This window comes from Rousettus aegyptiacus, unplaced genomic scaffold (assembly GCF_014176215.1).
Source record: "Rousettus aegyptiacus isolate mRouAeg1 unplaced genomic scaffold, mRouAeg1.p scaffold_m13_p_12, whole genome shotgun sequence".
In the NCBI taxonomy this organism is placed as follows: domain Eukaryota; kingdom Metazoa; phylum Chordata; class Mammalia; order Chiroptera; family Pteropodidae; genus Rousettus; species Rousettus aegyptiacus.
Genome location: NW_023416287.1, coordinates 80392023 through 80417849, shown reverse-complemented (window position 1 = coordinate 80417849; position 25827 = coordinate 80392023). Strand labels below are relative to the sequence as shown.

Sequence of the window (25827 nt, the reverse complement as noted above, 5' to 3'; positions counted from 1 at the left end):
CTTCTAAATACTAGCCACATGGCTTGGATAATTTAACTTCTTGCATAAATGAGGTCATGAAGAATAGGTAAAGAACCTAGCTGACCACTTAGCCAATGGGGAGATGCTGCATACTTGGAGATGATCTCTTGATAGAAAGCACTGTCGGCAAAGATTTATTGGCAGTCTTTGCATTTCTTTGCAATTGCAAACAGTCATTAATAACATTTCTCATTTTGTGCATTAAACCTAAATAATGACTGCAATAAAAGACTCTGTCCCTAGTCAACCTGTATGTATCTGAAACACTTACGGAGTTCTCAGTCCTATGGTGAAATGTAACACAGAATATAAGGCTTGCTCTAAAAGGTTTACACTTTAAGAAATGATTTTTGAGGGGTCACCAAAATACATTGTTAAGTAAAAACGCGTATGCATTTGACAAAGTGCATCAGACCATACACTTAAAATGGTTGTAATTTTCAGAGTGTAAGTTTTCCTCAATTAAATCATTGCAAGAATATCGCTTGGAAAAAACTGGTGCCAAGCACAAGCCTAGACATTCTGATGAAACTGGTCTGGAGTGTGCGGCTTGGATCTGAGGAGTTTTAAAACTATCCTGGGTGATTCTAATATATATATATATATATATATATATACAAAAATCACAAACCAAAAGCAGACAGACAAGATGTCCAACAGTGGGATAGGAATTTAGGGATGCCAGAGTTAGCAGCTAAAATTCAGGACACTTAGCTAAATTTGAATTTCAGATACTACACCAATTAATTTTTTAGTGTAAGTCCTGAATATTGTACATTTAACTGGATGTCATGTGTTCCATTTGACAACCCAAAATAGTATACTAACTTTTGTGCAAAAAAAAAGGGAGGGTGGGAAGAATAAGTGTATATAATTGTTTATCCAGGCATAAAATAGATTTTGAAGATTTGCTTCCAGGGAGGGGAGCTAGACAGAAGACAAGGAAAAGGAGGATACTTTTTACTGTATACTTTTGTGCTTTCTGAATTTTGAAGCATCTGAATGTAATACCTATTTTTAAAACAAATACAATTAAAATACTTAAAAAAATAATTTTTAATAGGAGTGAAGAGCCAAGATAGAAAGACAAAACTAATACATATGATACACTTCGAAACGAAACTGATAGAAATTTTCCCCAATACTTTATTCTATTATACTCTGATTTTTCAGTGTAGTTAGATGTAAATAGAATATTAATAACCACTTGTTGAATTGCCAGACGGTAACTGGAATTAATATTAGCAACCTCCTATTGAGCTGCTATTATGTTAAGCATTTTAAATACATTAATTTAATTCTCACAAAAATTGTTGGGGTTTTTGTAAATGAAAAGACTTGCCCAGAACCACACAGCTAATGATTGGCAGGCTTAAAATTTGAATCCGGGTCTGTCAGAATCCATAGCCTACTGCTTGTAAACATGAGACAACACTGTACTGTCTTTCAGACTATGTATACACCTAAAGTCAGAAAATTTGTATTCGAGCATGGAAATCAATGCAAAAAGAAAGAGCAGTGAATAAACATTTTTATATACTAACATCAGCCATCAAGCTTTGAAACATGACATACTGGTAAGTACTTTGTTTTTAAGTAAATATACAGATACACTTTATGCAGTACTTGTGTTCCAGGTCGGTTGTTTATAAATGACACTTATACGAATGTAAACATATTTAGAATAAAGTGTGAGCCTGCTTTTTAGAAAAACTCTGTTAAATTCTTTTTTTTTTTCAAGAAGGGAAAATATATTTATAATATGACTGACCTCTATTCAGTTGTTTTTGGACGGTGTACAAAATAAGATAATCTAGGAGTCTGCTTATTGTCCTTTGGTGTTGGGGGGAGGGGTGGTTATTAATACAATACATGGCTGATGGTTTATGTGTAGGGAGGAGTCTTTGCTACATTTTTACTAATTAAGTTTCTAGACTGAGTCTACTTTCGTTAATTTATTAGTTTAAAAATATGAGTAAATATTTGCCAGGGAGAAGCAGAATGCTGCTTTACTCATCAAACCAGTACTATTTTCATAGCTTATCAGAGACAGAAATATGTTAGAGGGCTATGTCATTTTCTGTTATGAATGGTTTGGTCTCCACATTCTATACATTCCCAAAGAAGTAATCTGCCTTCTTTATATTGCAAGGTGTGGGGAGTTGGAGGAAAGGGTATCATCTGTTGGACATGACTAGTTGAAAGCTAGTAATTCAGGAATCTTTAAAATTAATCATTTTAAAATCAGTTGACCAAAAGCTATCATCTCATTGAGAAGAGAGCCTCGGCCTCCGTGAATAGTTGTCAGAATTTCTGTCGGGTGTTGGGATGGGCAGGTACCCGTCCTCTCCAGCCCAAGTGCCACCAGAGTAGGGCATGTAGAGGTTAAAGCAAGCCTTGACTTCCCCATGTTCAAACTTTGTACTTTCTCCCATTACATATCAACCCTTCTAAGCAGGGCTACAATTCCAGATTTGTACTTTTCAAAATCAACTCAGGAGTGAACGTTGAAAACAGTGACCCAGAGATGCTGTTGGCCAGGCAACAGCCCCATTTGTCCATGTCACCTTCTTCATATAGCAGTGTTTGTGCCACCACCATCTCCTTCTAAAAGGGAGCAAGGGAGCATTTTCTTTGAAAGAAGAAAATTAAAGCATATGTATACAATGGTATATCTGTACCATAAAAGATCGTATCTAACAAGCTATGAGTAATTGAGGATTTTATATTGCTTTTAGCTCCCTGAAAACAGACTCCCCCGACTGCCCCCTCTTTATCATCCCACATCATACCATGAAATTTATTTACTTATTTTTTATACTTATATATATTTTATTTAATAAATATTTTCCAGAATGCATTACATTCTGGTAAGGTACTGCCAGTAATCTGCATAAAACTCATATTATTCAAATAAATCAAATTGTATCTCCACTTAATTGTATTTGTTATATATAATTGAATCAAGTTTTTTGTTTGCTCTTCTTAATTTTAAAAATAGGGAAATTGAATTATTTATATCTTTTAAAAACTATGATACTTAAAAATTCTTTTTCCCTCAGTTTTCTGAAGTCTTCGGGGGTTTTTTCCCATGTAGGTCAGCAGTAATAAACTTAAATGTCTCCTTATTTAGAGTCTGTAGAAGTACACTGTCATTTATTTATGAATTTTTCCCATTTAATCTTTTAATCACACGAAGGCCCAAGATTCAATAGAAAAATATACAAAAATTGCTAATAATATAGGTTTACAAAACAGCCACTAACACTTATTTTTATAAATTCTGATGAGTGAGTTAATAATCAAATCAATACAAAATCAGGACAAATTAAGCTCAAGAATTTAGACATTAATGATCAATCCATAAAATCCATATGAAAAGTTTAAATAAGTTTATAAGCTTTTGTTTAATTTTTGGGTTTTTTTCTTAATATTTCTTTATTCACTACAGTATTTGAGCCTATACTTTGTATCTTCCTCCAAATCTTATCAGGAAATTTTTAGCACTGGTGGTAGACTGAATTAATAAATAAAAATAAGCATGGATATTTTAAAAAGTCAAGGTTGGAAGGGGAAGTTTCAGGTATATCTAACCTCTCGATCAACACGATATTTCTAATTAACACCATGTTCTTAATGGGAGTAGTCAGGAATGGTTTAGAGGCCACAGCCTTCCTCCTTTTGGGTTGCCTGTATGTTCACTGTCCAATTCATAGTCAAATGCAAATATTCTTTTCCAACTGTGACTTTAGAAGCACCAAACAGCAACCTGCACAAACATATTTATCCCTCATCCTGCACGCCACCAATTTACTAGAGGACCGGGTAATTCCACCATTACAATAATGTTATATGAATCTCTTTAAGAATGTAAATGTCAGCATAACATATGTGATAATAGTGCATCAATATACAGACTTCAGAGCCCTACAGAAATCCTTCACAGAGCAAAGAAAATAGTATCAATGCCTTGGGTTTTGTTATTGTCAATATAAAGACAATCATATAAGGTCCATTTCCACATCATTTATAAAATTACAATTAGAAACTCTATCCATTATGTGTTTAGTATCATAAGGTTACTCTTAAAATATAAAAATAGAAAAAAACTGTATCTTTCTCAATACATTGATATACTTTTTTTAATCTGATAGGAAAAGCTATGGTACTCTTTTTTCTTTTTTTCTTTCTTTTTGTTGCCCCCTCTGTTGCCTGGAAGGTCAGAATTTAGCTTTTTGCTTAAATGTAATAGATGTCAAATGTTCTCTGGTTAGACTACCTCTCTCTGCTTCTGGACTACATGATTCCATTTTTAATTGTTTTTTACTCTTCCTTCGGCTACTTGACTCCATTTTTATCTCTAACTCTAAACTATTGCAAACTCCTTCATGGGAGGAAATAAATACAGCTGATTCTTGTTACTTACGGTAGTTTCGTTTTATGAAGACATTGCAGACTTTGAATCAAGGAACACTGTGCTCCCAGTAAAATACAGGGTCAAGTTCCTACAAGCCTCTGGTCACAATATTTTCACCAACTGATCAATACAAATCTTATGTGCTTTTTGTTTTAAAGACACATATTTAATATACGTTATTGATTCATAAACATTGAGTTCATGGCCAACAGCTGTAACTCGTGCCTGAATGAAGCTTTTCTGACACACATATTTTCTCCATAAGGCACATCACAGCCATCTTTGTGGCTAGAACACTAGACAGCACTTCAGCACTATGCTTAGGTGGTCATTTTAAACAGAAAAACTTTCACCTAAAAGCACAAAAATGTAAAAAAAAAAAAAAAAAAAAAAAAGTGGCACCACTAAATAAACTGAAAAGATACTTGTTTACAGTATCAGAGCTGAAAAAGACAGAGTGTCAACATATTTGACGTCAGCTGGGAATCTGCACATCAGGAAACGAAATTTTCCCTACTTCCATGTATGTCTATGAATGATCACAAATGCATCAGGAGTACTGATTTCGGGGTTACAAATGAATTTTAACCAGTAGGCAAATTCACAAGTATACAATCAACAAATCATGAGTATTGATTATACAGTTTTTCCCAAATTAACACTATTGTATTTCGGCCAATTAGCACATTAGCACATTAGCAACAGCTAGAATATCCAATTAATTATCAAGTAGAAAGGATGGCCCTGAGGAAATGACACTTGGGACAGATACACTTTGATAACCTTGCAGACATGGGAGAAAGTTTAGAGCAAAGACAAGAGGAACAAATCTCAGGGGAGTGACCAGAGCGCCCCACAAGGGACAAAGGTCTCTGGGGAAAGAAGAGAAACAAGGCGAGCCTATAAAGAAGGCAATATCAACCTATTTCATAATTTTACTTCTTTCCTATTGCCGTGGCCTTTTTTTATTATTATTATTATTATTATTATTATATCCATTATTGCTTAACTAGAAAAATCGAGAGAATTTTTTTCTTCCCCAATAGATTCCTTCTCTAAACTTAGGAAAACGTATCAGGTATACAACCAAGTATTATAATGCTAATATGTCTGAAGGAAAAGCACCCTAATCCGTAAGGAGTTAATTTGGGTTAAATTGTTAGTAAAAGTTCTAATAACAGGTTCTAAAGGGAGATTCCTCTTTCTAGAGTTGATGGAAAACATTATTAAACCTGGAATAGCCACACCTTCATATTTACAGTAGCAACAATATAAAGACATACATTAGGCAAAAATTGGTAGAACGGCAGGCTAGGAAAGATACATGTGACTTTTGTAGCACTAGTAGCAAAGCAAATTGGTCCATTCAACTAGGATGGTGCACATAGTAGGTCCTCCAGGGACCAACTATGTGAGAAGTAGCCTTAAATTAAAATTAGTTTTTTAAGTGAAAATTCAGTCTAGTGTTTTATATGTGCTTGGCTTATCACCAACACTAATTAATTCTCTTAGATCTTTATTCAATGAAAATTATTGCAATTATTAGCACCGCAGAACTCAGTAGATATTTTAACTCAAGGCTTTTTGCCATGATTGATGGCTAATTCAATGTCTTTCCCCACAAAGTTATTTCCTGTAGAGGATATTGATATGTAGATAAACCATAATTGTATACTGCACTTCATTCACGAACTTGGCTTGGTTCTTGAAGTCACACCCTTGTTATTTCAGACTCCACCCTAATTACTATGATACTCCTCCCCTCTTCACTGAAGCCATCTAAGAGTTATGAAATGACTTTTCTTCTAGTTCTGTGGCACTTATACTTCCTGTTCCTCATTTAGACTGTGATCCTAAACCAGTTTGGATGAGCACTTGACATACAGATTGCCACATTTGAGGGATGATTGCTCTATATCCATGGTTGCAAAAATTATTTTAACCTTGATTATCTGAAAAAGAAGAAAAAATATATATCTCCAGTTTGGCCAAAGTTTATGGAATATGAAGAACTATTTCAAAGAAGAATTCATTATTCACAGTTTTTATTTCAGAAGAATAGGAATTATCCTCCTGTTACCATATGATGCTTTAAAGTGTTAGACTCAAATAGATTGAGTTGAAGGTTAGAACGTATCTGATTTCCAAATAAGCCAGTTTGCTCTGCTTTATTTAATAATGGTTTGACATTGATTCCCGGGCCCAACTGATATGAAACAGGCACAAACCAGTGTGGCTTAAATGTTCCTGATATTCTGATTGGTCAGCAGGTGCCATGATGGTTGTTCAGTGTGTTTACTGTCACCCCTAGTTTTGGGGGAATCAAAGAGGGAACTGGAGAGATAGTTGCAAAAACATTTCTGGCCTATTTTTAAAACCACTTCAGGTACAAGATCTCCTTACAGAGTCAGAAGCATCTTCTTGATAGAGGGTTATATACCACTGCTAAAACAAAAGAATAAATTTTATTGATGATCTAAGAGTATAAGTATGCTATTACCATAAATCTTTACTAAATGTCAACTGTACATAGAGCTAATTTATTTTAGTGCCTTCCTGAACCTCAATTATCCATAAAAGCTATACCACAAACTCTTATCAGGTTATGTTACTTGCTAACAATACCCAATGACAATGGTACAGGTAAATATGATTGACTTTATAGAGATTTACACCTTCTGCTCATTCAAAATTATTACAAATGCATGAATCCAAAATACAACTACTATTGTCTGAAACAAACACATCTAAGGTTAAATTGTTAGTTACAGCAGCCCTCCACACTAAAAATAATTTTAAATACACATGTGCTCTTAAAAGTAAAGACAGATAAAACCTAATGGCAATGGATATGTAAAACACATTGTAGTCAATATTTTGAATTCTGCTTTGACCCAGAGGAAAATGGAATTTGACCTATCCTAGTGATATGTTCCCAATGATTACTTTCTTTGTCTTTCTTGATATTATCATCTTAGCTTTGATGGACTTAAGAATGCCCTGATAAACCATGTTATTCTTAAAAATTAGTCGAAAATATCTACCCAAATTTCCTTCCACACATAAAGTTCTATAGAAATGCTTTTCTGTAAAATAGTTCAAAAACTTCCGGTCCTTAAAAAGAGACCAGAAATAATTCCAGCTTATTCGATTAAGTGTTTGAGTAGTTTTGCAAAGAAAAAAATATAAAAATATTTCAAAAAATGTCTGTAGTCATCTGACCTGCTTTCCTCATGGTAGAATAAACAAGAGACTGCTTGTTACAGCCCTTCTTACAAATAAGTGGGTCAACCACTTCCAGTCCAATTGTCTAAATTTCACTGACTTGAACTTAAATATTGTTTGGAAATAATCCAAGTACAGAAGAAAACCAGGACTAAATTTTCTCGTGATGAACAAATTAATTTTACTTTAGAGCTATATCTTACATAATAGTTTTCTGACATGAGACATTTGACTTATCTTGTTACTTGACAACACTCCAAATGGGTTTAAATGGTGAATGCTGGACTCTATTTTGCTTACCATAATCAGTTACGCATGTTTTTTGTCTCTAAGGACAAGTCAAACTCTTATCTCGCTGTGATTCTTATGAATTATTTAAATCCTCAATTTTAAGCCATTTTATTCTATGTATCAAGTATGTTTTTTCAGTCATAGCTACTTTAGCAGAAATTAATTCCTCAGAAAGATTGGTCAATGAGTCCTTGATTTTCCAGCTTAGGAGCAACAAATTGGTACCAAGCACTGTAGGAAAATATCAAAAGAGAAAAGTGGGCTCTGAGATAGTTTTGAGAGAAATCAATTTAACCATGACTTACACTTAAAAAGAAAGTTCTTTGCTCAACCATCAATAAATGTCAAGGAGAAAAGAAGACTCAAGCAGACAATCTTACCCCCATGATAAAATAGAAATGTAATAAAATTATTTGCCCAGACAGGCGTTGAGGGGCCCCAGGGAATGTCCGGCCTTATAAAAAGCTTCATTATTTCCAATTACATAGGAGAAGCTGAGAATATATCATTTGTCTAAAAAGCCTACAAAAAAAGCATCTGTTGTTTCTTTCTTAATAAAGCTTCATGGCAAAAGAAACTATTCTTAAGAATATTCTTAACAATATGGATTTACTTATACATGCAATTTCTATAATATAAATGTAGTCCTGGAAACTCACCACTGCAATAGATATCATAAAAATATTCACTCTTATTTTTAATTCTAATGTCAATTAATTTCAGATACAGTTAAACAGGGTGACTTTAAAGTAATGAGAATTAAGTGATCATATTTGCTGCTTAAAAAAACAAAATATTTTATTCAAGATTGAATCTACTCCTTAGACTTGTCTTAATTAGTGCCAGATTCGATATATACTCTCAGTATCTAGGGGTGTTAGATAATATCTCAGGCCAAGAGAAAAGCCCTACTTAAATAGATTTAAAAAAAAAAAAAAAACTTTTATTTTTGCCTTTATATGTCCTTGTCCTTGGGACTCTGTGGTTTGGAGAAGACCTTACTGTCACCTGGATCATTTAGTTCAACTTTGCCTTTAAATTGTTCCTTGAGCAGATTCTGGCAATTGTGTTAAAAGAAACAAACTCATACAGATTATGACTAGAATGAGAGAAGTGTTTGTTTACTTTAACCTTTCATCTTTTTCATACCTTTGCATGTATACTATATGAATGTCCTGAAATCTACAAGTTATATAGAAAAAATTATTCCAAACAGGAAACGTTTGAAAGAAAAAGTAGAATTTGAGAAACTGAGTTGATTAAGAAGCAAATGATCAAACTTCCAATTTTGTTACACAGTGGCCTACACTGAAAATTGGTGCATTCAATGATACATTTTTTGGTGATAATATTTCAAAGTTGCAATATCGTCAGTTTTTAATGATGGTGCTTACTGTCAGTCTTTAATCAAAAACTTATTGTCAATGCAAATTTTTACCCTTGACAATCATGTCTAACGGTCAAAATTTATAGTAATCCATAAATTACAGGACTTTTCTTTTGTGATATTTGTGTCTTTTTCTTCATATTATAATTATACTTCCTCACAAGTCCAAATATTATGCAAAACAAGAGATTTGTGCCCATGATATTAGCTTACCAATAACAAACCTTGAACAAGAAAATAGACATGGATATTTACCAAGAGAAAATGAAATATTGGTGAATTTCCAAAGGGGGATAACCTAGAAGATTCACAGTAAAATAATAGCTTATTGAATAACATAAGTAATCAAAAGCTGGAGGAAAAAGTACAAAAGGACTAAAGTCAATGTGGTTCTAATTAGAAATCCTGACTGGGATATTTCTAGACATGGATTATATGTCTAACTTAATAGATGAGTCATAAATGTTTTTTAGGATTTTGCTTCTCCCTCTGTAATAATTAGAATGTAAATAACTGGGTTATTGGCATCGTATAAGTAGTGTTTATTTACAACACATTTGTTCAGAAATAGATGTCTGAAATGATGCATCCATAGCATAGAATGCTTTACACACCTGGAAGCCAGAAGGAACAAAGAGAACACCTCACTGGACAAGCGGGCATGTCAAATGTTCTCATACTGATTATGTAATAATCAGAAATACTTTCATTGAAGAGTTAGAAGCAGTCACATGGCTGTACAAAAAAATGCTTGTAAATGTAATAAAATATTCCTCAGACGTTTTTCAAACAGTGAACTGGAAGGCATCTTATTATGAGGATGAAGATGGGATGGAAACAGAAGAAAGAATAACTTTTCCTAAACTTACCCACTCGTATATACTTATGAGTCAATCATATGACAATATTTAACATATTGAAAATTACCAAAGTAATCATTACAAGTGAATTAGTCTTAAGTTCTTTTAGAACATTGTGATACATTTTGTTATGCTTTGGGAAGTAGATCTTGAGGCTCAAAGTGTCATAGCAGAATTAGAACAAACCTATTGAGTAAAATGAAGAGAATGGGAGTTTGTCCTTAAATTAATATCGGCTGGCTATCAATTATTAAAGCATGATATTAATGAGCCCAAATCAATAGATTCAACCATTTTAGCAATCTGTTAGGTTTTCTATTCTATGGTGCTAGAACACATTCTTGAGATATGACTTGTCATTTTTAACAGAGCAGCCAGAAGAGGATGTGAGTGAACAGAATTTTAGGGAAATAAAATGTTACTTACAGTGATTGCCTTACAAAAAGGAATAAATGATATCATAGTCATAAACTAAGAGTTACAGAAATATTTAAAATAGCCTCCCAATTTAACAATAATAATAATGACAAATACATATAATTAGATATATCCTTATATTTCCCCTAAGTCCTTCCAGAACTTGAATGTCATTATTAGGCAAAGCAGAGCAGTGCTTAAAGAAAAGGAAAAAATTATGAGTCCCATCTTATGGCTACTATTCCTCTCTCTTTCCATTGTCTTTCTGAGAGATGGCATTAGTTTTTGTGAATTTTAGTGATTACCTGATTACCAGTATTCCCCAATCACTATTACTAGCCTGATCTCTCCTAGGCAGTTTAGACTCTGGGAGCCGTTTTCCTCAACAAATCCAATTGAATGGCCACGGGTACCCCAAATACAGTATGTCTCCCTCCCTCAACATGCTTCACCTTTTTTCTACCTCATTTCCATTTGGGAGACCAATATGCATGCATCTATTGCCTCCTAAAACCAGTAATTGAGATGTTATAAAAATTTCTCCTTTCTCCCAGTATCTGGTCAATGCTACTTGTCAATAGTTTCTCTAATCTGACTTTTCTTCTCTACCCTTACAATCACTTACTTAATTTCAGACCTTTTTTATTTCTCATTCCTAACTGATCTCTCTCTCATTTTTAACCTCCTTAAATTTGTCTTCCTCTTAATTATCACAGTACAACATTCAAAACACTAATTTTATCATTTTACACTGAAATCATCTGCTCATATATCTCTCTACTTTATCAGATTCTAAGTTCTTTAAGAGCAGGAACTATGTCTTATTCATCTTTACAATCTAAGTACCAAATATGATGCTGATACATAAATGTCACTTAAAGATTTTTAATAAAATTTCAGGTATATAAAAATTATACCAGAGATTAAATTGCTATTATCAGTTTTAACATGGTGAGCAGATCTTTTATTCTAATAAATAACACTGTCAACTTTAACATAACTACTTTGACATTTTCTCTAAATTTTATGCTATCCAGGTAGAATTTGTACTCTCCAAAGGATGTCAATAATTCTTGGGTTTCTTATTTTCATCTTTTGGATCAAGTGTCCATGCACAATTACATGTTTATGGTAGAAAGAAATATTAGAAGGCAGTTTTGAGCTATTTCTTTAACTTCTTTATTCCAATTTCTGCACATTTTTTAAAAAACATGATTCCTGAAAAATATGACAAATATAAATGTTACTGCTAGTTATAAAATATGATGTCAATAGAATGTCTTTCTTTAAATATATAGTTAATGTTTATGAGTTTGAATTATTCCTTTCATTTTTTTAATTAGTTCTCTATTCTCAAGGTGCCTGCTTCTGTAGGTGTATAAATATTTACTATACTGATTTCAAGAATCAACATTACTGCTCTAGACCAATTACACCATATTTCAAGGATCTATTTCATTAAAATCACCCTAATTCAAAACCTTCCATGAATCAAAGGATAGGAAACTAATTTCTGATTCCCTGGGCCTCCTGAATGAGTTTACATTAAATGTCAAATTGTACTTTGAGAGAGTAAAAACTGTAGGAAGTCAGAACCACGAAAACCGCACTTGATTAGAAAAACTGTAGGGAACCAGGAAGAAAAACATTATAATTTAAGGGAAATTCATCTTCACAGCAACTCCATTATTATTATATAGTTGCTTTACAGAGAAAACCACAACACAGAACTCAAAGACGTCCTTGCAGCTTGCACTGAAAACATAGGCACCCCCGACTTTCTTCAAGTCTGCAGAGGAGACCAAGCTTTTGGTTGGCCTGTTGCTATTAGAGAAAAAACACACTAGACAAGCGTCCTTACCCTCTCTTTTTATCTGGTCCTCACCTTTAGCCAGGAATAATCTCATCTAGTATGTTAGTTTTGGAGTGGGAGCGTGCACCTCAATTAAGGAGGTACCCAGGGGCAATACAAATGAGTTATGCATTCTACTTTGGTTTGCTTGGTTTTTCTCGTAGATGAGATAAAAATTTTAATCTAACAAGAGCAATTTGGGGAGAATGTATATGGTGTTTCATAATAACTAGCACCTGATGATGATCTAGTGAGATCCAGAGAGATAAGCAAACCCTAAGTTGCTCATTTCATTTTATTGCTACTATGCAGTCTTTTTAAAACTAGCATTTCATTTCCAACTGAAGATTAAGGAACAGGTCTTTCTCATGTCATGTTCTATTTATTTATGCTGGTTTCATTATGCCTTAACCCTCAGTTATAAATATCAGAATATTTTCATAGAAGTGATTTTTTTTTATTAAGATATGTTTTGCAGTGTTGTTTTCTGCATCATTTCTGGTAGAATCTTTTACCTCTAAACCAGAGAGGCAGCATTTGATAACAGGTATTGCCAACCTTAGGAAGATTAAAAGGAAAGACTGAATGGGGAGGGATCGGAACAGAAACCGGGAATAACAAGTTCCACATAATAAGTAGTGGTACCTAGCTTTAGTTCACTGAAGGAACTAAGAAATTAGCAGGTGGGCAGCATGTTCCACATTTCTCCCAGCAGTTGGGAGAAAACTTCAGAAAATCAGAGGCCCAAAGTTAGTGCAAGAGGCACCCCACTCAATATGCAGAAGCTTTTGTTCTTGGAAAAGGTTTTCATTTTTTTAAGCACTAAGAGATGAATAGTTTATTTTTCGTTTTTGAAAACCTAATTTTGTTCTATATTTTAAACATTTGACGTGTCCAGAAAAATTTATCAACGGTACATTTGTTTATGAGAAGAGCATATTTTGAATATAAGACCACGAGAACTGAATAATTCTTTTAACAAACTTCTGAGGCTCTGAAGTCCTTGCCTAAGTTAAATTGGACAAATAGAATATAAAGCAATTTTGCTTTTTCTAATTATTTTCATTCTGGTGTGTTTTTCAGGCCATATTTAATACACAGTTTCATTTTTTTCTGAGCAAGTTAAAGAGAGAAGCAAAAAGAAATATATTGGGTTGATCCCAAGATCATTATAATTAAAAATAAATGTGCATGCCACAGAAAGAATAAAATAAAATCTTGTACTTTTTCCCCAAGCTTTTTTAGATGAAATTTTTTTCTTTTATAGGGTCTACATATTTCTTTCTCTTTTTTCTCTTTTTGAGTGTGTACATATATGTACATATATATCTATGTATACATACATACATTAATATCTATCTAAATGGATAAATAGGTACATAAATGGAAAGAAGAGAGGAAAGGTACAAAGAAAAAGAGGAAGAAAGAAACTAAATATAAAGCCATATATACAGCTAGACAATAGGGATATTAAAATAATCAATCTTTTTCTATTTTTCTACACAGGAGAAAATTAAGTTTTATGGAGACTGAATGCCATATTCATAGCTATATTACTCAGCACTAGCAGTATTTTATATTATTGATGGACTTCTTAATGTTCGTTGTAAATCTCACTAATTTATGACATCTAGTCTGCCTTCTCTAAAATTGTTCCCAAAATTATGTGGGTGAGTCTTGATATCCTTGAATATAGTTTTACCTACTAAAAAAAAAGTTTTGTTCTGCACTTCTGGATATTAGACATTTGGTTTATATGGCAGCGACAACTTATTTACTCTGTTCTGTTATGTTATATTTTTACAACTGTATAACTATATTTTCACTATTATCTCTTAATTTGTGATCTGGAATATCTATTGAGCATCAGATGCATTGTATTCTTGTACGTGAAGGATTATGGTTTTGGAAGAGAGCTTGAAGATCGTTTGGTCTAACTTTCCAGTATTAGCCTTCTCTGCAACAAATAACTTTTGGAATGTTGCACTTCTTGGTCTTCTTTGGCCTGATCCAGTCCCTGCCCTCTCTACCACCTGCCTTCCACGCTCTGAACTCTTCTGTATGATCATTAAATGCACCAAACACTGTCCTAAGTCAGGAGCTCGGCAGATGCTTTTGCTCTGTCTGAATTGTTCTCTCTCAACTGTCCACCTGACTGGCACTGAGACATCCTTCAGGTCTCAACTAAAACGCTACTTCTTTAGACAGGTGGTCTTGACTGCTCCCTCTGTTCTTTCCTATTTAAAGGAGTTACGTACAGTCATGATAACTTCTCATCTTGCTTTTATGTTAATTTTCTTTTAGTACGGTTGTATCCTTCCTGTTTTTGAACAGTATTTCCTTTCATTGGAAAACAAGAGAGAAGCAATGAACACTGGGAAATACCACTTCTTCTCCCATCTCCTAACTTCCTTGGTCACTCACTGTCTTTCTCTAAACAACACTAGGAGAATCTTGGGCTGTCCTCAGCATTTTTTTCAAACTTTATCCCACGTTGGGTCTTACTCTTCCTCATACTGTGCAATCAGCTGATTTAACAGTTTTGTAGGTATTTCTAATTATGTATCTTTTAGTCATCTATTCTATAATCCATTTTTAAAAGCTGATTTTATTAAAGCCTCTATGTAGTCTCATAAATTTCTCTAGTGGTATCTCTTTTGAGATAACAAAATGCAATTTCCAAGTTTTTTGAAAGATAGTTTATCTGAATTTCTTTTTAAGAACTCCAACTCTTATCAAAGGGGCCAGTGATTTCAAATTGCCACATGCAATTGTTGCTTTCAGTCCCCAGCCTGTTCATCATTCTAGCCATATCTGACACAATTGACCTTTTCCTTTTTTTTTTGAAATGTTTTCTGGCTTGGGTTCCATGACAACACATTCTTCTGGTTTGCCTCTCACTTCACTGGCTTGTTACTGGCTTCTATGCAAGATCCCTCGATGCTAAAATAAGCAAGAACTTGGCCCTTAAGTTTCTATGTTTCTCTCTCTCTGCTATCTTTCTAAGAGACGTCTTCAAGGCTGTGGCTCTAAAAAGCATCCATAGGCACTTGATTCCCAACTTCTTATACTCATTGTGACTTCTTCCAAGTACTCCAGATATTTACATCCAAGAGCCCAGTTTGACATTTCCCTTTGGATACCTAAAAATACCTCAAAGGGCTGGAAACAAATTCTTCATTTTTCCTTCAAACATGTCTTTCAGCTAGCTGTATCCATCTTAGGAAACGGTTTCACCATCTACCCAGTATCTTTAGTACCGAACCTGGCGATCATTTTGAGTCTTCCTTTCCTTTGTCCCCACCCCTTAACCAATTAGTCAGCAAATCCCGTCAGTCTTGTCTTCAAATACCTCCTGACTCTATTTACTTCTCTTTGGGACCACTGTTTTTCACCTTGTTCTATGCCACTGTCATCTCTGGTCTAGTGGAACAACCTCCTAACCAGTGTCTCTTCTACACTGGTCATCCTACAATACGTTTTCCTCAGGAGGCCATAGTGATCTTGTAAAAAGATGGCCTTCCTTGAGGCTCTCCCTGACCACTGAATCACACAGTCTCCTTCACCCTCTCAGGTCACTCTCATAATTGTACTTCAAGTTTTTTAAATAGCACTGAAACTTGTATAATTACTAATTTATTTATTGGCATAGGTGTCTAATTGAAAGTACTTTTAGCTATGTGTCAAACAGTTTTATTCTCATTACTCGTACTCTAGACAAGTTTTTTTTTTTCCATGTAAGGAGGGCCTCTGAAAGATTAATACTAGAGAACATGAATTATGATTGCAAAAGCATGAAACAAATTAAGTAATACTTTCAACTCCATTTATGGGGGTATGACAAGGTTTCTATTGGGCTTAGTGATGTCGCTATTTCTTACAACTATGTTAGAAACTTAAGCTCCATATACATCTAAGAATGAGTAAAAGAGTCATTCCCCTGTAGCCACCATCTTTAGAAAGCGATATACGTGTCATGGAAAACAACATGTCTGTCCTGTTTGGTTTTACTGTAATTGTTTTCCTGCCTCTCAACATTACAATTACTTGCTTAAGAGTTGAACTATTGGTCAACCTGCCTTGATGAATCACCTCAAGAAACTGGATGAATTGCGTGCCGATTTTTCTGTGACTAGTTGGTCTATGTTTCATGCTCCACTTTCTGAAATCAAAAAAAAAAAAAAAAAAAACCCAACCAACTTGAAATTTCCCAGAGTGAGGGTGAGAAAAGAGCAGGTTTCTGTTCGGAACCACCTGGAGCTTTGGATGACTTCCACTTTTCCAGGACAGCTAAATACATGAAAAGCGATTCAGAAAACAGCAGATAATCTAAGTATTAGCTGGTGCGACAAGGAGCTGGGATGATCGATTATCCTAGGGTTACCTTACCTATCAGGTCAGATATTCCTGTTCCTGAAATGGCCTATGAGAGAGTTGTAGTTTGCTTACATATATGACAGATTCCCTTTATTCCTTCTCGGCAACTATGAGAACAGGCTCATCCAGTTTCATATGCAATGTTTTAGTTTCCTTTCCACAGCAATGATGGCAACATTTTATGGGAGACAGCAGTCAGTTCTTGACAGGAAACTATCTGTCAAGAGCACCCTTTTTTGGCGATCCTTAAGAAGCCCATCTCACTTTCAAGAAGGGCTGATCCCAGCTGGGTAGAGGATTATGTTGGAAACCTAAAAAATATTCAGGGGAATGACTCTCATTTCATAGTACAATTTGTACTCTATAGTAATTTTAAAATTCAATAAACTTAAATACCTGAGGCTATAATGCTGAAGTGCATCTTTTCTGTTAACTTTTCAAATTTAGAACTATACTACCATGGATATATAATATTTATTTATAATATTACTGAATATGCATGAATGTAACTAAATATTAAAAATAGTACACACTTTTAAACAGAACTAAATCAAAATTCATAACTATTATTATGTTAAATAATAATTTTGTTGCAAATAATCCTGGGACTACATGTTATTAATTTGGGCTTAAATTAATAATATTCCATTTAAACAACTGGAATCTTACACCCTTAATTTTAGACCTTGAAATAAAAAGCTAGTAAACATGTCCTGTCATAGGTATGACTTTAACCAAAACACAGCGTTTTCCTAGGAAGGCAACCCCTCTAATTACATTTCACCTGCTTTAATAGTCCTCAGATAACTAAATAAAGTTATTTTGGAAGCTAATTGATTATGATCGCTTGAAAGAATACGAATGCTCCCATTCCAGTAGCTGCAACACTTGGATCAGAATTTAGAAATCACTCAGCAAAGAAAAATCAGAGTGAAATTACTTCTGATTTTTCTACAGCTATTTCACCTGAGGAAGTGCAAAGAAATGTCCTATCACTTGCCTGGCTTGCCTCACTAAATTACTTCTTAAATGAAACTCTAAACATACCATTTTCATCATCATTATTATTATTATCATTATTATCATTATCATTATTATTATTAAATTTGGGTGATTTTTTTTTTGAGATGCAAATAGAAGAAAATTGGTATTGCAGTGTCTAGTTTTTTTATCCTAACCGTGCAATACCAAAACGGAGACAGCCAGCTAGAGTTTTCCGATGCCATTCTCCCGCACGCGCCCGACCGTCTTCGCTAGGATTTCTGCAGAACCGCCGGCCCAAGGCGCTCACACAGCAGGCTCTGCTCGCCTCTCTGCCGGCCTGCAGCTTCTCATCCACGTCTCACTTCCTTTCCGCAGGCCAGCAGCCGAGAATACCCTGAGTGGGTGGGAACACATTCCAGCAAGAACAGCCCGGCTTCCCCAACTCACCAGCCGGCGAAGTTTCCTTTGCGAGAGGGCTGGGTGTCAGGTTTCAGAGGCGTCCTTCTCCTCTCCCGAGCCCTTGAACTCCTGGGCTTCCACACAAGCAGCGACACGGGATCTGCTTTACAGGACGACCATCATGGGGACAGTTCCTTATTTTTCCAACCTGTGGCGCTGGATCGGTCCCACGCTGGCCAGTCCCCAGCCCCTGCCCGTCAGCTCTGCAAGTGGAAGGACTTGTGGCACCACCCCCGAGTCCGCAGTCGGAGGCGCCTGGATCTGGAAGGTTTGTGTGAGAAGAAGGCGTGTCTCCCGGTCCTAACGCGGATGTGCGGCGCTCACCTCTGGCAAATCTTGGTGGTGACTCAAACGCGCTTGGCTCCTGGTTAAATTCTCCTCTGTGGGGCTTCAAGCCTAGCAGGAGCTCCTTCTTCTTCCTTTATTTTCCCGTGTTTTCTTCGATATGTCTTATTGAAAGAGCCCAGGGCGCTGCAAGGACTGCCCCCCAACGTACTGCATTCTCTCCTCCCCGGGGGATGTCTCATTAACTAGAGAGAGAGCAACGAATTACCAGCGAAGAAACGGAGAAAGGCCTCGGGACACGAGAGGGGAGTTGGAAAGAAATTCGCGTTGTAAAAGTTAGGATCTGTAGATATGAATACATTAATCAGCATTCACCACACTCATCGTTGCCTCCTTGGCACTCCAGAGATCAGCAGGTTACCTCTTGGATCACATTTCAGACAGACTGACAACTCTAGTTTACATACTGACGGTAAAAGTAAGAATCCTAATAGCAGCTGACTTATTCCTGTGTGAAGAAAATTAAGAAGTTCCCAACCTGTCGCTTGCACTCATGTTGGTAAACAATGAGATGACAGCTTAAATTTCCATTGTTTGACTCAGTGCTGACAAGGTGCCCTAGAGAATCAGCTGGGAAGATTTGTCTCCCAGAGGAGTGCTCCGGAAGGGGGCAAATGAAGACCCCAAACTGAAAGGAAACACAAAATGAGAGCCAAATGGTGGAGAAGAGTATCGCAGAAAACATTCAGTTCGCAGGACTCTGTCAATTCTATTAGGAAAATATAGGGAAAGTTCTATGTTCTGTGCCTCAGTGTTCTTATCTGGAAAATGGAGATAATAAAATGCCTTCATAGGGTTATTGTGAATAAATGAATTCATGTCAGCAAAGTGCATCAAACAGTGCCTGGCACAGTAAATTCTATATACATGTTGGCTAGACTTATTATTCCGGGAGCACGTATAGACTTCAGCTACCCACAGTAAGATCCAATTCATAAAAATAATTCTGATCTACCGGGAGAAAGTATAAGAGGTTCAGATTGTAGATTTTCAAAATACATATGCTGGAAATCAAAATTTGCAGCAAATCTATTCTGCATCCATCAGCAATATCTAAGTATATAACAAGTGTGTGTTCATGGGCCAAGGGAGAGGTAAGAGATGGAACATAACCTTGAATTTATTCCACTGTATACAGCACATTAACTTAAAAAAATTCTCTGTGCTATATAATGATAATCTGTATTCTTCACACAGTTGATGTGTTCACTGACAGTAATCCTGATAGCTATTATTTTATGTTTGCAGTAGAGTTTATAAAGCCCTTACCCATAAATCATCTCATTTCACTTTCGCAACATTGCTTTGAAATAGGCAAGGCATCTATTATTTTTATTGTCTGCATGTTAAGAATGAAGAAACCAAGGTTAAGAAAGCCCCAGCAATGTGCCCAGAATCATGAGGGTCCATCAACATGGAACTCAGGACTGCTGATCCTGAAGGCAGGTCTCAGGTGATCACTGTACCACTCTGCCTCCCTACTATTTCCAGGGACCGTTTATGAGAAAGTCTAACACACATTTATCACCTGCTCCTTGTCACTCTTCCTCAGATAAGTGTGTCAGTTGCCTCATAGCATCAACTTTTACAGGGACAGCTCTCCCGGAGTCACTTGCCACATAAGCCTGTTTATCGGGTCCCGAGGCTCCAGGCCACTTGTGCTATTTAGTGATGCTACTCAGCTACCTGAGTGGGGGGGTTCTAAGGAGGAGAAGGCGGTAAGAGAACATCTGAGAAATGATTCTTGGCCACTTCGAACAGAGGTAGAACAGAATGAAATACCCAGGAAAACCAGTGAAAACGAGGTGACAGCATCTTGTGTCATAATAAAAAACAAATGCCTTGCTATTATACCTGGAGTTTTTTTTAGCACAAATTAAATAGACATAAGTTCTGTCAATAGGTTTATCATTCAATAAATACAGCACTGAGGTAAACAGATATAAATGTACATGAGAAAGTTCTAGTGGAAAATGGTAAATTGATTACACGTTTCAGATTCCCTTTCCCAAACTCCTCTAACACAAGAATAAATTAATTTTTAAATGTTATTAAGCCATAAAGAGAAATAAAAGGGAAAAGCAACATAAAAAGACAAAATAAACTGCAAAAGGTGGCTAGGAGAACCTAAGTCAAATAGTTGGAGGCTTGGTAACTGTTTCGGTAGAGGAGAGTGAATCTGCTGCGTGTCTCTAGGAGGGGTTATGGTTAAGAAGCAGCACAATGCTCCCTGCAGAATCCTGGGCGGCTCAGGCCTAGGAGGCATAAACACCACCACAGAAGGAGGTTAGCTGGTGGGACGAACACAGGAGCTTGGTTAGATGTCCGTACGCAGAATGCTTGGGCCCGAACGTCCCTTCCCCACGGCCGTATCTTTGACCAACCATAACTTCCTCCATCTGCTCAACCCAGCCCTCCAGGAGACTGGAAGTTTATTTTCTGGAGGGAGCCGACTAGAGTAATTTGTGGTTTAACGAGATGAACTGAACACATGCATTTTCACTCTGCTCCTACAGAAAATAAATTAAAAACAAATTTACATATGACAGAAAAAAAAACTCTTGAAATTGAAAATATTCTCAAACAATATTTTCAAATTTTAAATATTTGACAGATGAGTTATAATATTAAGTTGAAAAAATCTTCAGGAAAATAGAAAAAACTATAGAAATAAAAAATTGGAGAAAAGGGAAACATTTTTTGACTAAAGGAAATCCCAGAGAGTTCTAGAAAAGAGGTGCTTTTTTTTAATCCAAAAAAAGGATGAAAAAGTTAACTAAAGAAATAATGCAAAAAAGAAAAAAATAATAATTCCAGAAATGAATATTATGAATTTTAGGCATCAGAAGTTTCACCAAAAGTTCTGGATAATAAAATTTTAAATTAATTAATTAAACACACTAAGATACATCATTTTGAAATATTAGAAGTCCAGGAATAAAGAAAACCTAAAACATCTTCCAAAAATATAAAGCAGATCACATGCAAAGGAAAAGACATCTTGAGAGTAATAATTGATCCAGAAGATTCTTGAAATGTGTTCACATTTTAAAAATAAAATTATTTTGAACTTAGATTTGTATACACAGACAAAATATTAGCCAAATGTAATTAAAGATACTTTCAGATATGCAAGGATTCAAAAATATACTTCCATACCATTTTTAAAGAAGAGTCCCCAAAATGAGCTTATGAATCAAGAAAGAGGAAGAGATAGTACCCAGGAAATGCAGAACCAACAGAGGAGACAGTAAATTCTCCAGAGCAACATCTGTGAAGCAGGCCTAGAGATAAGAAGTAAGGAAATCACCAAGAAAAAAAATAAAAGAAAATAACTATTTGATGTGCATGTTCATTTGAACAATTATTGATAAATGTGTGTGCAGTCAAAACTGGAAGTGCTCATCCAAGTCCACGTTCCCTTTTTTCTATGCACCCCACTAGATTTTGTTTCTTAGCCTCTTGCAGGCAGGGAGGCATGTAACTGGGGTTTGGCCAATGGTATGTGAGTAGCAGTGATGAATACCACCACTTCCAGGCCATTCCCATAAAATAACCTATGAGAGTTTCTGTGCTTTTCTTCTCTCCTTATCAGTTCCAAAGACTACACACATAGGCTTAATGAGAGCTCAGAGGCCCTAGAAGACATTAAAGTTCCAAGATGAAAGCCATTTGTGACTCTGGATGACTGTGTGACATAAAAAACCCTAGCTGCCACATGTGACATGAGTAAGAAATAAACACACCATGTAAGGCACTGAGACTTTTTGAGTTGTTTGTTATAGAAATTCTGACTATTCTGACTATTTAAAATCTTATTGGGGGATATTTGTGAATAATTACAGTAGGCACAAAATATATTAAACAAATTGGGGGAAAAAAAGATATTACTAACTCCAGAAAAACAAAAGGTTCTGAAAGAAGAGAAGCATAATGATAATATGCCACTTTGTGCAGATGTGGATATAATTAGAAAAATGGCTGACATAAACTATGATATAACTGCATGTAGAGGATGGGGATAAGGAAAGACCATCAGTGTATGTGTGTGTGAAAGACAACTAAATTCTCAACTATTATAAAGTCAACAAATAATGTGTAAAATCACTACATAAAGAAATAGCCAAATAAGCAAGCCATTTAGAAATAAGTAAGTAGGTACAATTTTTTAAAAAAAAGCACTAGAAAAGTAAAATGCTTTCCTGTGGGAGTTGAGACTGGGCTTGGGAGGAGATCTGTCCTAGTTTATTAGAATTTTAACACCATTTTTAAAAAACTATGATATATATTACCTTAATAAAAATAAAATTAATATTAAAGTTGTTTGAAAATATACGTAGAACAACAAAAGATATTTATTTAATAGAGAAAATATTACAATTTATTAAAGTACTTGCATATATTTTTTTCAGAATAACTTGTAAGCAATGGAGAAAGTAAATTTGAGACTTAGATTAAAGATAAATTTGAGAAGTTTGCAGTCATTTATTCACTCAACCGACATTTATTAAGTAATATGTGCCTGATGTTCTCTTGCCTTTCATAACATGACACTGACTTAACCTGTGTTCATCCTTCAAAATACTCTTAAAAATTGCCATCTTGTCTCCTTACTTGAACTCTACACAGATGAGATCAGAGGTTTCCTAACTCACTCTTCCGGGACTGGAGAGAAGGCTTGACAGGAAGTCACGCGTGGGTTTGCCTCCACCCTCTGCTGATTTTCAGTTCATATGAAGTCTGTCTAATCACAAATAAAAATCAACTGCTCCCCAGTTTGAGGAAACCTCACAGCATGACTAAAAGTCATAAGACTGGACTTCCAGGTCATGCCAGTTTCATTAACTACTTTTAAAGATGTTACTTCAAGAAATATATAGGTTTAAGTGAATTTCTACTAGCAAATTAAATGTGTAACATATGAAGACCCATTTTAGGCATCAAAGTGGACTTGTCCACATAATTATATGTGGAGCATCTACTCTATGATGAAGTCTTAATCTCTCCATTGCTACCCTCATTTTGTCTCAGTTTCTCAGAATATGAAATGAACATACGCTGGTACCTTGTATAGAAATTGTTGTAACTTAGTCTACTTCTTTCTATGTTAAAGGAACATTCTCTGGAAAAAGACCAAATGATTTCTTGAGTAATATTTGCATATAGCCTTTAAGCAAGTTTAGACTTGCAAAGAAGCCACAGTTGCAACAAGCCATTACTCTGTCTATGAATGGCATTAGACCCCTTTATAAACAACAACAGAAATGCTATGAGTATAATTACAGACATAATTACACTTACAATATTATTTAATCAATTTACCAAGTTGAGTAAGGAGAAATAAATCCATATTAATAAAAACTAAAAGAAGAAAGAATGTAATTATAATACTTTTACATATAGTCATATATCAATATATGTAATTATATGTGTGAACATAAGTATAGTCCTATATAAGCATGTGTAAACTAGATGCATATATTTGTTCAATGTTAGCTTTACAATGGGCTACAAAATAAAATGTCATATGTGACTACCATGTAAGTATGAATGATGACATGATGTTTCCTTCATTTCCCCAAAATATGTCATCAAAAAACAGTATTCTTGCTCACAATTTTTGCTACTTGTTAACTGCAAATACTTTAAATTGTCATGTCATATAATTTAAGAATAATTCTTTCTTAAATTCCTTTGCCTGCTTTTACCCAATTTTCAGGTAATTTTTTCAAGCATCCAACTAACATTGATTGATGTGATTTAAGGCAAATATGCCTTTCTTCCTTAATTTTTGATCAAATTAAAGCACTTTCATGAGTGTTCCATTATAAGAAATCTATAATGACACCAATATAAGATGAACATCTCTTTTTAAGGTATAATTTGAGAAATGATGTTGCCTTATATTCGATCATGTATAATATCAAAAGATAATTTGCTAAAATAATTTTTAGTAAATGAAGATTTGGTCACAGCAAAGAATTCCATGCTAAATGATTACTTTTTAAAACTTATTTTCAACTACATCAGTTATAACTGAAATATTTTTAATAACAAAACTATATTTTCAAAAAAGAGTAATATTCTCTTAAGTAATCTTACATCAAAATTACATGAAGCATGAACTAATCTATTCTTATCATCAATATGGTAGAAGTCTATAATCCCATAATAAATTTTTATTTTATTTACACTATCTATTTAAATGTTGTACTTCCAAAATGACATAAAAATTTTAAGTACCACAGCCATACAATACCTCCTGAAATATGCGTTGCTATCATAAGGTTTCTGCTGTATGGAATTTTTAGATACAGATTACATTACTACAATAGATTGAGAGAGTAGAATAAAATCTTTACATACTTCATATAAAGGATATGCTTTTGTTAAAACTACTCAACTTATTTTACATAAATTATAAATTATTTATTTTTATAGTCATAAATTTGGTGAGTCTTGAGAGAGGAGATATTTTAAAAGAACCAATAGAAGAATACATGATAAGAATAAAGTTACCACATTTAATGAGAACTTGCTCATTTTCTTGCATTTCTCCATCTGTAAAATGTGGTATATATTAGTCTTTATCTTGATATAAAGCATTCAAACCCCTGTTTGTAGGGTTTCCCACAATGTATATTTTGGTAGGAATCCCCCGTAAAAGTCAAAGAGGCCAGATACTCATTATAGGGGTGGCAACGTGTATGGTCTGGATGCAATAGCATTGAGGAGTTCCAGTGGTGGCACTCTAATCACATGATTGAATGCCGTTAGGCTTATAACTCTAGTCCTATCCCAGCATGCTCTGGAGTGGGGACAACAAAATAGTCAAGCCTGGGAAAAGTAATCTTACAACTAAAAGAAATATGGAACCCGCTGATTTATATAAGCAAAGAAGTGAGAAACATATACAGGAATGGATTCTGAGGGCGCTTGTACCGAGGACAAAGGAGCGCAATTTTAGAACAGAAGGACTGACTAATGTGGATGCCTAGGATAATTTGATGAGCAGAGAGTACATGTAATCACTTTCTCAGTTTGATGAGATTCAAAACTAAAGTAAGCCCTGTCCAGTTTCAAAGACCCACCCTTGCTCTTTAGGAGAGGCACTGGGACATTATCATAAATATATATAGAATGTCATCTCTGTACATTTTCCCAAAGAATGTTACTACAGCTGTTTTTCAAA

At 34.9% G+C, this 25827-nt stretch overlaps 1 protein-coding gene across 3 annotated transcripts in view; it reads right to left on the bottom strand.

The window, feature by feature from the left end:
• Positions 1 to 25827, bottom strand: part of RAB27B (RAB27B, member RAS oncogene family) — a 127012-nt gene that overhangs the window by 36054 nt on the left and 65131 nt on the right. Inside the window, exon 1 of one of the 3 annotated variants that reach the window (XM_016129168.2) lies at positions 18279 to 18385. The exons of the other annotated variants lie outside the window; for them this stretch is intronic. The gene's annotated coding sequence lies outside the window, so the exon portion shown is untranslated. Of the gene's footprint in view, positions 1 to 18278; positions 18386 to 25827 lie in introns of those variants that run through there. 3 annotated transcript variants of the gene reach the window in all.